Source organism: Balearica regulorum, chromosome 5 (assembly GCF_011004875.1).
Source record: "Balearica regulorum gibbericeps isolate bBalReg1 chromosome 5, bBalReg1.pri, whole genome shotgun sequence".
NCBI lineage: Eukaryota > Metazoa > Chordata > Aves > Gruiformes > Gruidae > Balearica > Balearica regulorum.
In genome coordinates, this window is record NC_046188.1 from 1,971,966 (window position 1) to 1,984,062 (window position 12,097).

General features: G+C 42.6%; 1 protein-coding gene across 1 annotated transcript in view; it reads right to left on the reverse strand.

Annotated features, from left to right (window-relative positions):
• The window catches only part of MDGA2 (MAM domain containing glycosylphosphatidylinositol anchor 2), a 383,424-nt gene that overhangs the window by 38,173 nt on the left and 333,154 nt on the right, over window positions 1-12,097 (reverse strand). The gene's annotated exons all lie outside the window — the stretch shown is intronic.

Consider the following 12,097-nt stretch of genomic DNA (forward strand, 5'->3'; position numbering starts at 1 on the left):
CATGCAGGCGATGTCTTGGCAGACTTCAGCACCTTCAGAAGCAAGTGGAGGGTGACCAAATCTATGCAGTCACCATAACGAAAGACACACAAGGTTGTACTCATTCTTCAATTCGAGCCCTGAGCAGGATAGTTACAAATGAAAGGCTGTGTGCAACAGTGACCCTGAGAAATGGAGATTCCCTGTGCTCTACATGGTTTTTTCCATAAATGCTACAGGCAGGAGGATTTATAGTGTCCTGAGTTACACTGCGATACAAAAAAGGTGTTCTGATGGTGTCACACATGTGAATTTTATTGCTGATTATTTGAATGCATCATCACTCCACGATTTAAACCAAAGAAGTGAATATCGGTCTGCCATTAATGAGAGCTGAAGTCTTGTACCCATCATCTAACTCTCCTTTCAGTGCCAAAAGGGTCTTACAGCTACGAGGCCGCACCTCACACTGACCGTATTCCCCATCGACACTTCAGGACTGGCAATCGCTTCCTCCCAGACCCTCCCACAGCACCCCCGGTGCCACCTTCCCTTCTCTGTGGTTGAGTTCTGTTCTGCTCCAGGATGGAAGCTCACCTGAGCACTAGAGTAAAGCGAATGTTTTCTGATTATCATATTGATGCTTAACATCTACGGTCTGTCTGGGCTATTGTTTTCTGTAGTGCTTTGGAACTCCTCTTGAAACAAAGTTATCTACAGTTTGAATAAAACTGTGAACACTACTAAGAAGACAAGTATAAAAACCTTTTAAAAAATAATTATCTTCCTTCTTGTGGAACTTGGTAATAAAAAAGGCTGTAATGTGTGGCCCTGATCTCCCCACAGCACAATGACTATCTTCATCATTACCATCACCCACAGAGTCCTAACCCTGTTAGGTTCTACCATACCATGTTCAAGTGTTCAAGGCCAGGTTGCATGGGGCTTTGGGCAACCTGGGCTAGTGGAGGGTGTCCCTGCCCATGGCAGGGGTGGACCTGGATGGGCTTTGAGATCCCTTCCCACCCAAACCAGCCTGTGATTCTAAGATTCCATGACTCTATGATTCTGTATTTGGCCTGACCCTCTGGAGATGCATCCTTTCTGCTCGCATTTTAATGGAAACAGTGGAAACACCTGTTGACCAAAAGTATTTTTTTCAGAATTTTGCTCTTGGCAAGGATCACGTTGTGCACTTCTCTTAGTGTGGCTTCAGATCAGTCACAACCTTGAATGTGATGACACTGCCTTCAAGTGAGTATCTTTTTTTCCACCTCAAAGACAGGCTAAAATGTGATATAAACCAAGAGAATCCATTTTAAGACTTTAAAACTGGCTAGCTTCCAGATGAATTCACTAAAGTCTATGGGATTAAACAGGAGCTGCACTGTTCCCAGCCCCAGTGGTGCAGGTTCTCCTGCTCTTTTGCTACTGCTAGACATCTACCAAAAGAGTTTTTCAATTTTTAATCCCTGTTTTGTTAGGCATACACAAAAGGTGGGTTAATTATTAACCCACGTTAAGGCTAGTTTTCAGAGAAAGTTTTCTCCTTTCTTAGTGACATACCAAACGTGAAGTTCATGTATAGGGAAACGAGGCTGGCGCCGGCTCTCACACTTCAAAGCACGCGGCACAGCCGCATCGCGGGCAAGCTGGGCACTGCCAGCAACATTTCTGCCAACAGCACGGACGTGCTTCTGCGTATTAAACAGCAGGTTTACCTGCAATAGCCAGATCATTACTTTTATCAGGGCAACAAGAGATGTAATTATCAAAGTGGCATCAAGATTCAGTTCCTAAGTTTAAATTAAACACTTCATGCTTATGCCAACAACTGCATTTCCATGATCAAGAAACTATCTGTCCCAACATACATTTTGTATTTCAGTGGCAACGACTTAGTGCGCATCCCACAATGCGGCAACCTTCTCCAGATGGATCTCGAACAGCAGATAGTGCACACCTATCACTAGTGAACTAACTCATTTTCTTGTGATTTCTAATAGTTATTTACAAATTATCTTTTTTTTTTTTCCTACACAATAATTACATAGTGACAAATTAATGACTGTATCTGCAATCAAGATGACAAACCCAACCCTTTTAAAGTATGGCACGCTGAAGCTCTGCTAAGTCAATACTGCAAACAAGCGAGGTTGTCTTGGTAAATGAACTGGAAAAAAAAGGCTGCATTTTAAACAACCTACATGAGTCTCTGCATAAATAGATCAACGAGTAATAATGCAATAAGACAAGCGCCTGATGCCAAAGTGCATTTCTAAGGAAAGTGAACATACTGATTTTGCTTAACTTTTTCAGTAAGAGTGAATTTTTGCCAATAAATAACAGCTCAACTGTCAGATATAAATGTTTAAACAAAACACTTCTTAAATACCTAAGACAATTGCTGCACAAGATGAAAGGAAATAGCCACTAGATGTTTAATGAAGTTCTCAAAATGTAAATGTGATGTTTTAAATCAGCTCAAAAACACAGATGCATTGCAGTAGGGTGCTCATTTGCTTACTGAAAGGCAATATGGTTTGCATTCAATTTAAACATATGTATGTTTCAGAGTACAAAGAATTCTCTAACAGCAAAAGAATGGATGGAGCAGTTGTCTTTAGGGACAAATCACTCTCATTCCAAAAATTTATAATAGATTATTTGATGAAAGCGCTTACTTAGGATCTACATTGGCTAGTATGTTCTGATTTAGCTACAAACATCCCTCACCTAGGAGCAAGCAAAATCTGTGTTTAAGGAATTGCAACCTAAATGCATTATTAAAAAAAGGATACTTCTCATTCACCATCTCTTCTCTCCAAACTGCAATTAAAATTTGCACGGGACTTTTAAAAACAAAGAAATCCTTCCTGGCCTTAGCTGGATGAATGGAGACAGTACATCACTGCGGAGCAGAAACAGGTTTAGTTTTGTAATGGCACTGCTTTCATTTTCTTTTTCAAAATGGAATTTTTTTACAATCTTTTTTTTTCTTTCCTAAACTACATATATCTGTTTCAGTAAGGTCAGAATTTATGGTGAGAGACAGCGAGACTATGCCCAGTAAAAAATACCCAAGTGTCTAGCAGACATCTGGGATTCCTAATCTATTAGTTTAAGACAGATACAAAGGTAAGGCTATACAAAGGTAATAGCTGGGGAGTAATGTTGGTGAAGTCTCAGCTTTGATCATTGATAAGTAGGCAATTAATCTAATTTTTGTTTTTATACATCTAAAGATCTGCAGTGCTCATTTTGCAAATGCACTCATTAACAGCACTTGGGAAAATCCAGGCAGACCTCAAACAGGTTTAATACTTTGAGTTCATGCAGCATCTAGACATGCAGATACTCACTCCACCTGAGTGGCCTTAGAAACAGGTGAGGAGGCTCTGAAGATAACTATTCCCTCTACAGGTTGCCAGAAGTGCTCAGTGCAGTGCAGAGCGGAGATGCTGAGGGATATGACAGCTTGCTTTGCCACACAAGAGCACTTCCATTTCTTACCACAGACCAGAAACACAGCAAACACTCAATACTTGGCCAACAGAAAGAACACGAACTGGACTTTTTTCACTGTGAAGTACTGCGCAGCAGAACTCCATGTTCTTGTTTGAGTTTGGTGAAGACCATTGCCTCCCCTGGAGTCTAAGCTCTTTAATGTTTCTACCAAGAGCTGCCGCTGCCTTCCCATCACCTGGCCACAGCGCTGAATTTACAGATAACCTGCCCAGAAGACCAGATGCAAAGCCTATGGAAATGGAAAGATGTCTCAGGAGGGTGGTGAGGGGAAACACCACGCAAAAAAGTCCAGCATGATGGTGAAAGCATTTGCTCTTGATGGCATGGGACGTCCGGATTTCAGCTGAAGCATCTCTGAACGTGAGTCTTGATGTTGCCTTTAAACACAGAGGTAAAATCCCTTTCCCAAAGAGAGCCCGACGAGCAATGAATACTTCTGACCTTTCTCTATGTTTCAGTTTTATAAACTTAGCTCAGAGGAATGCTGTGTAAATAAGTTCATTACAGCTCATGAAATAATGCACAGATGTATCCTACTGACACAGGAAGAATGCAGCAAACCTGTCTTTAGATCAAGGTCTTGAACACGGCAGAGCAAAGAAGATGTTAGGACATACATGGAACAGTCACAGGGAAGAGGTGAAGCTCATTTAGAGAGGAACATTTGTTCAGTGGGTCAAACAGCTCTGTTCTGGAATTATTTAATTTTGGGACACATGATGGTGTCTGCAAGTATTCTTCAAGCTACTTCTGTGTGTGTGAACACCGCGTGCTAGGGGAGATGCTCACTTGCTGTGCAAGGGGCAGTGGTGGTGGTGAGCTCACTGACGTGGGATGCTACAAAGATCAAAAGTGCAAATAGTCCAAAGGGAACTCAACCAATTCAGGGAAGAACAGTACACGAGGGGACACAAAATGTCACAGTTGAGGGACAACCTTTGCCTCACACACCTTCTACCTCCATCCCCCTTTGGTTGTGCCTCTCCTTCAGCACCCATGGCTTGTCTGGGATGCCGATAAACTCCTGGGATAATGGACCTACACCTTGAGCAAGTGCAGCTATTGCTGAGTTTTATCCCGATATCCTAACATATTTTAACAGGGTACCTGCAATATACTATGCAGTTTATTTATGATTCCTGGGCATTGATGCTGCTCTGAAACTATCTTCACTAAAGGAGATGCATCCTTCATCAGAATTAAGTTTCTGTAACGCTCAAAGGCCTTTTCAAATATTTATTTATGCTATATTTTATTACGACAAAAAGCATGCTGCATGCCAGACACACAACTCTTACTTGTCATGCATTTGCCAAAGGACATACTCCATAATTTTTATGTAGACCTTCAATCTTCAAAGTTTCATTGCTCTGTTTCTCTCTTAGTTTTCATTTTTGCAAATCCTTTAATTTTTCTGAACAACTGTATGACAACATATGAAATCAACATAGAAACAAGAAAACTACTGTTGTCATTTACAGATTTTTTTTAAACTGTCTTGCATTACAGGGATTTATATAAAGAATAAGGCAGAGTAATGAAAAATATTTCTAGGCAATCATATTTTTCTTTTTAAACCTGGATCTGATCCGCATCCCAATCCTGACTGCCTGCTGTTTGCATTCATTGGGCAACTACACGGCAGCAGGCTGAAAAAGCAGCCCTGAAAACACACATCATCCCATCTTATCTGCTCTTCTGCTAGTTTGTACTGTAAGGGCAGCACGTTTTCATCAAGGGCCCAGCTTCTGCTGGAGGAGGAGTGCCCCCAGACAGCTCGACAATTTGAAGAAAAGCACACCCTTGTTTAGACGGTGCAATTCTGCCTCTCCACCCAAGGCTCACTGTGTTTCAGTGCACGCCCAGGGACGCGAGGTAGGGGAGCCTCAACCCTACCACGAGCGTTTAAACGTAGTGAAAAACAAATAACTCGTTCACTAAAACAAATTCCTCCAGCCTGAGTAATTTCTCGCAATAAATTGCTCTTCAGTTCACTCCATTTTCTCCTGCGTCCTTCCTAAACTTTGACTGATACACTGCATTTGCCAGCAGTAATAAATTCATATTGCGGATTTTTCTGCTGAGACAAAATAAATGAAAGTTGAGTGTGACCACTGTGCACAGGCTGGGGCCACAGCACGGGACTTGATTTTGACAACGTTGGGTGAGAGCGTATGGTCCTAAGTACAAACAAATCTGTATTTTTTTTTCACTGAAGGGAAACGCGCAACGGAAGCCTCAGGTTACATCACCATCACTCCTTCAAGCACAAGAGTGCTCCTCCTCCCCACGCGGGATTTGTCCTTTAGGGAATTAACACTTTGCCCTTGTTGGCACAAGTCAAGAAGGAGACTTGGCAATAGAGCTCTCTGGCTCCTGCAATGTATAAATATACACAGAGAAATGCATAGATGTGCCTCAGACAGCCTGAAGAGCAAGATTAGATATTGCCCCAAAATGCAAGGTATGCCAGAAGGGGGTTCCACAGAGCTTGTTATGAAACGAGGGAAATTCATACAATCTGCATTATGTCCATGTTTTTTTCTTTTTGACTGATGTGATCCTACCCCTCAATTTTTTCTATAATTACATCTTTCTCCTTGACCGGTCCACATGCTTTCACAACACTGGTGGGACCCTCCTTGCCTGCTGCACTTCTCTTCCCCATCAGATCTGACCAACATGAAGAGCTGGCTTTAGAAATCACAGGCAGTAACTTTAGGACATTCTTGTGTGTCTTGTTTCCTTAAGAGACCAAACTGAAAAGTGAATATGAATTAGATATTAAAATTAGTAATGAAACAGCAGGAGTTTATGCTTATACAACAGAAATCAAACCCAGGCGGTCCCAGCAGGCAGTCATTGCTTGGCTCGATATGTTCCATTTTGCATGTAAACTTTGGTGAAGAAAGGGAGTTTAGTTTTACCCTCCACATTTTGTGGTAACGTGAATGGGCACAGCTCTGCCTGGGCTGGTTTCTGTTTGCATGTCCAGAAAACGCAGCCCAGAGCCTCCAAAACAAGCTGCTCTGGAGGTGCACAACTCAACTCCCAGCCCAGGGAGAGTGGTCACACTCCGGAGCATCCTTGGGATCAAACTCAGAACGTCAGGACCTGACAGAAAACGATGTATTTATGTGTAACTCTTACCTCTGAATTTCTTAAGACGTAATCAGTAGATTATTTTTTTTTCAGAACTATACATAAGCATTTGCCTAATCTATCTGAAGGTTGGGAGATGTGATCAGTTTTAGATGGCAATTAAAAGACTTTGGTACCAATCTCAAATGACAGCCCTCAGCTTGCTATTTTGCAAATCAAGCCTCACTCCTGTGAAGAATAAGCATAGGAGGTATAAGTATTGCAAACCTAAAATTGTAAAACAGAACCATTGCTTCTCTAATTCAATTTACCAAACCCAAGAAAATCAATAAGAAACGTGCCTTTGCACGTTGCACTCTTTTTTTTTTTTTTGCCAAACTCTCTCTGTCTCATTTCACGAGTGTAGACTTAACAGGAAAAAAGCAAAGTCTGGTTTAGACATCCAAAAAGAAATACACGCTGTGAAATCTTTGGGACAGCTCTTATCCCTCTGTAGAAGGCAGCTTAAGATTTTTCATGAAAACAACATTAAAAATATTCCAATATACACGCGAATTTTCAACTCTCTCTTCCTTCCCTGAAATTAATTACTACAGGAGTAATTATCTTTGAATTGTTGTGAATACAATCTTTTTATACATTTTGATGTATAGCTATTTTACACATTCTATAGCAAACCAAATGAAAACACCCAGTTTGTGAACATCTTTCCCTTTACAGTAGATTGTGTGATGACAGCACCGTGATCCCGCTAGAAGGAACATCTGGAGAATTACTACCCATAAGGTGGGGGCCTTGAGTGTGCTAAAATACATTTCTCGTGACTTTCATTCTAAATACTTCAGTAAATAATGATTTCCACTCATCTATTTCCATTTTCACACTATAGGCAGAAAAAAATGACACTTTTCTATTCTTGTGGCTCCCTCTTCACCTGACAGGTCCTCCCCTCTCCCTTTTTGACTTTCTTGGCTTCCCTGATAAAAGCTCCACTTTTGTAGCATTTGCTGTGCTGGTTTCTCTCAACTTCTCTTTAACTAATGCTTAAAATGCCAAATACATTTCTCCTGTGTCCTGCTTTCCTACCATTAAATTATACTCTAGTGCCTGAGACATGCCTTTATTTTAACTCTAGTGACAGGGTAGGTGACAAGAAGCAGGATCTGACAGAAATGTGTAACACTGTTCTTTGATTCACACAGGGTGGAATCTGGCAGCCCTATTCCAGAAATACTAAGAAAATTAAAGGACGGCCCAGGGAAAGAGGACTGGAGAGAGAGATGGTCCCACAGAGGCAATGGGCCACGCAACGGTCTGGGCTATCGAGCACCACCAAGAAGAAGGTGGACGCTGAGCGCTAATTCACTGCAAACACACGCCTGTGTGTCCGAGCGCTCTACTCACAGAACACAAACATGTCAAAATCCTTGTATTTTTAATATAATACTATCCCTTTTGGTCACTGCAACAGACCACATGGGCCCTTCAGGGACCCAGGAGTTAACTGGACCTGCTCTGCCAGGTAAAGGCTGCGTAATCGCTGCATGGACATGGTCCTGCAGAAGAAGCTGTAGAACCCCTCCATGACTAGGTCGGGATTGCTGAGACTAATCAACTTCATTTGTTCTTCCTCTGCTTTCAGATCTGTGTCTTCAAGCATGAAACGTACTGCCCCATTCTCTACCAACAAGTGATCGTAGACTCTTACCTATTCCTCTTGACTCTACCCTGCTCTGGCTGTATCCCTAATTTCCAACTTACTCTGCCATACAGGCCTGCAGTGATCATAAATGAGCATCTCAAACGGACCTTCGTTTAGGCTCCATGCATCTCTTATTTTTCTACTCAGATCTGTGTTCAGATTTGCCCTTCACGAGTGGGAAAATTGCTACTAATGCTTTGAGGTACTAGAACGATGTGCTGTCCTGGGATCAGGAGCACCTCCTCCTCTCATTGCCAGTCTGGGAAAAGCTCACAAAAACTGGGGGGAAAATGGATGGGCTCAATTCTTTCTTTCCCTTCTTTGGCATGTGGAACCTGGATAGCAGATGTGCTTGCACATGTCCAGGTGTACCAGGATAGTTGTCCATCACCTTTATGCTCCCTAAATTTGTTCTACATACAGGAGAACACATGGTAGTGAAAGGAACACTTTAAACTTTGCTTCTTTTGGCTCTGGTGGCCCAAGACAACAGATATGATATACACTGTGGTATTTCTCTGCCACCTTCTGAATCCCTCTTTATGCCAAAGGTTGGCAGAAAGACTGGCCGGAGACTGAATCCATTGTCCTCAAGGGCTTTCCTCCTTTTGGGAAAAGGACCGACCACTTCAAGTCTCTTTTACCCTGCCAAAGTTGTCTAGACTGGTCTTACAAGAACTGCAAATCAGACCAGGTTCCTTGCTGTTATCTCTCATCTACTAAATGCTTTTTCTTTTTTCTAAGTAAACAAGCCAGAAATTTCCTTGAGGAGAAGACCACATCCGTAACAACTCCTTGGTGGAAAAGGGCCTGGATGCATACTGCAGAGCTGTGCTGACTTCTCAAGACATGCTTGAAGGCTCTGAGCACTACCAAAGCACATGAACGGCAGCTCTTACACTCACTCAGCAAGTAAACTCTGTGGCCATTTAGTTAGTGCCTCATTTTTGAAAACAGTTATTTGTCACTGTTCAATTAAAGAGGAGCACAGCCGTGCGCACTGCTTGGCGGATAGATGCTCCGTCACAGCAGGCTTGGCAGATACTGCAGCTCAGCATCCTCAAAGCCGATTAAAACCCAGCACCGGGAAGCCACTGTCCATGCGCTGCATCAACTAGAAATGCAGACAAGAGCCTGTGCTTGTGAAAAAACAATGATGTCAAGCACAGAATGAATCCCCAAAAGGCAGCAACAGGAGTGCCTGGGCTTAAGCAGAAAGCAAAATGCTCTAAATAATTCCTGTTCCTCCCTGATTCTCCCAGGAGGGAGCATCCGTCACACACTACCATGTCAACAGGAGAAACCTGACTGAACAAACTTCTGCTCACCATCAGTGTGCTGCTGTATGTGCAGCGTGCAGCTTTAAACACAGCGGGGAGGGGACAGCCACGCAATGATCTGAATGGAAGACATGCATATAAATGCAGTGATTCTTACAGATTTTCAATTCACTTCTTAAATTGATTAGTTTTGTTCTTAAAACACTGTCACAAAGCAACCACAGAAACCTGCAGGTCCCAATAGCACAACAGCTGCTCCTGGCATCCATGGTGAAATGGCTCCTACCTCTTGCTCGTACCTCTACGTAAACAGAACTGAATTATTTTCACTGCATACATGTCCCCTCAGCATGGCACGGCTCCTTCGCTTCGGCGTCTCCATTCCTCCTGCTTTCTGCCTGCTCTCTGGCACTGGACGTTCCTCTCTGGTAGTTTCTGTTGCCAGCAAAACTTTTCAAAACTTCGCTTGCCTGAGCTGGTCAAGGCGGAGACACCTCCAGCTCTACAATGTCATTTTATGCCAACCCGGGGAGATACTTGCCTGATGTTACAATGCTGTACATCTAATTACTCCTAGCAGAACAATTTGTCTTTAAGGAAAATCCCGAGCCTGCCATATTCTATCACCAGCCTCCTTTGCCCTTTAAAAGTTTCATCATTAAGCACGTCCTTTGCGTTGCCCTGTACAGCCACCTGGCAAATGGAAAAATGGAAAAATACGAAACTCCTGCTTTTATAAAATGACATTAAAAATATTGTCACTGTTACCGACTTTAACAATTCCACAGAAAATTCTGCAAGCCTAAACCTGCTATCAACTAAATATTCCCAGAACATCGCTTGGATTCTGTCTCAAGTGAAGTGAAGCAGCAAAGTACAGGTCGGGTGAAGAGGAAGCGATGCTTGGGCTCTGATGTTAGCACTCTTAATACAGAAGCAATTTACTGATCAGATAAAGGTAATGGTGTTAATCGAATCACAGGCAGATACCGACACGCTGACCCACTACACAGCCCACTGGCAGTGTTTTGCGCTGCATTAGGAGATTAAAACAGAGATTAAAGGCAGACGCTTTTTACAATGCGGCATGCTGGGCTGCGGGATGCTCTCCATGCAGCTCAGACCCTGGCTTCGACCTGGCACCCTCCTGCCCTGTTCCTGCCATGAGCTTTGCACCACCGTGAGCGGCATTTTCTGCCACTCCCAAAGGATGCTCACCCCCACTTCTATTGTTAAATAAAGACAATAGCAAAGCCCAGTAAAAAAAATAAATTGCTGCATCAAATAAACTGTCAAAACACAAACCGTTCAGAGGGCAATCTATTGGTACTAAGAACCGGTAGGTGTCCAAAAAAAAAAAAAAAAAAAAAAAAAGCTTAATTATCACCCTTGTTTTGGGGGGAATTACTGCAATAATGGATGAGCATGTCTGGACAGCTCACTGGGTTCAAAATCACACAAGTTTTAAATGTGGCTTCAGATAGACGAAAGGAAAATATTTTGATTAGCCTGACAGAGAGCGTTGTCAAGAAAATTAAAGTAAATCTAGATAATTATGTAAATGGATAATTAAAAGTAAATTAAAACGAAATGAAAAAAAGAAGCTAAAAAACTTCATGCAATTAATTTCATTATATATTCTTTCACTTCAGCAAATTATTTTTTTAATTTAATAATTCCTCTCGGGTACTGGAAATAACGGAACTGCTTTGTGCTCAATGATACAAATGGTTGCATAAACATGTATTAAAAGTCACCGGTTTTCATTTCAAATCAGTTGGCTTGAGGCAGAGACAAAGTCTGAGCGCAGGTAGCAGAGCTGTTCCCTGGCCGTGTCCCAGTCAACTCCACAGCTACCACACAAGTTCCACAAGCAAACCCCCATTTTCTAGCAGAAATAACATGCTCAAATTGTATATGAATTTTGCAGCTTACAAAGCTCATCCCATTAGGAGATTTGTGGCATAACAAAATACTCTCTGCACTCAAATTTTCAAAAATATATGTCTTCAAGAATCTGCCTTAATCCCCGTTCTCTTTCTCCCTGCACAAACTATTATTTCAGGCATTGAATAACCAAACATACACTTTCTAAATCAATCAGTTGTGGTCTTATTGAAAGAAAAACAAGTTCGACGGGAGAATGTAAAACGAGACCAAAAAAATACCAGATGGATTCTCCCGAGTAAGCAGCAAAACATCTTCATTTGATCACAGCGGGTCCAGGCTGGGAGCAGGAGCTGGGCACGCGTGCCCATGAGCTGGGATGGTGGGAGCCCTGCGACCCTGACCGGGCACGGCACGGCACGGCACGGCGCGGCACAGCCTCCTCTGCCAGCGCACATCTCAGCCAGACCAAGGCTGGAAGCCCAGCTGGTGAGATGCATCTTGGAGGTGGAGGTGGTGGCGACGGAGGTGTTCATAGCAAGGAGCATTATTTTCAAACCACGTTATTTTAACTTGAGAAAGCCTGGGATTGCCAAAAGCCAAGCTGTCAATCATCTGG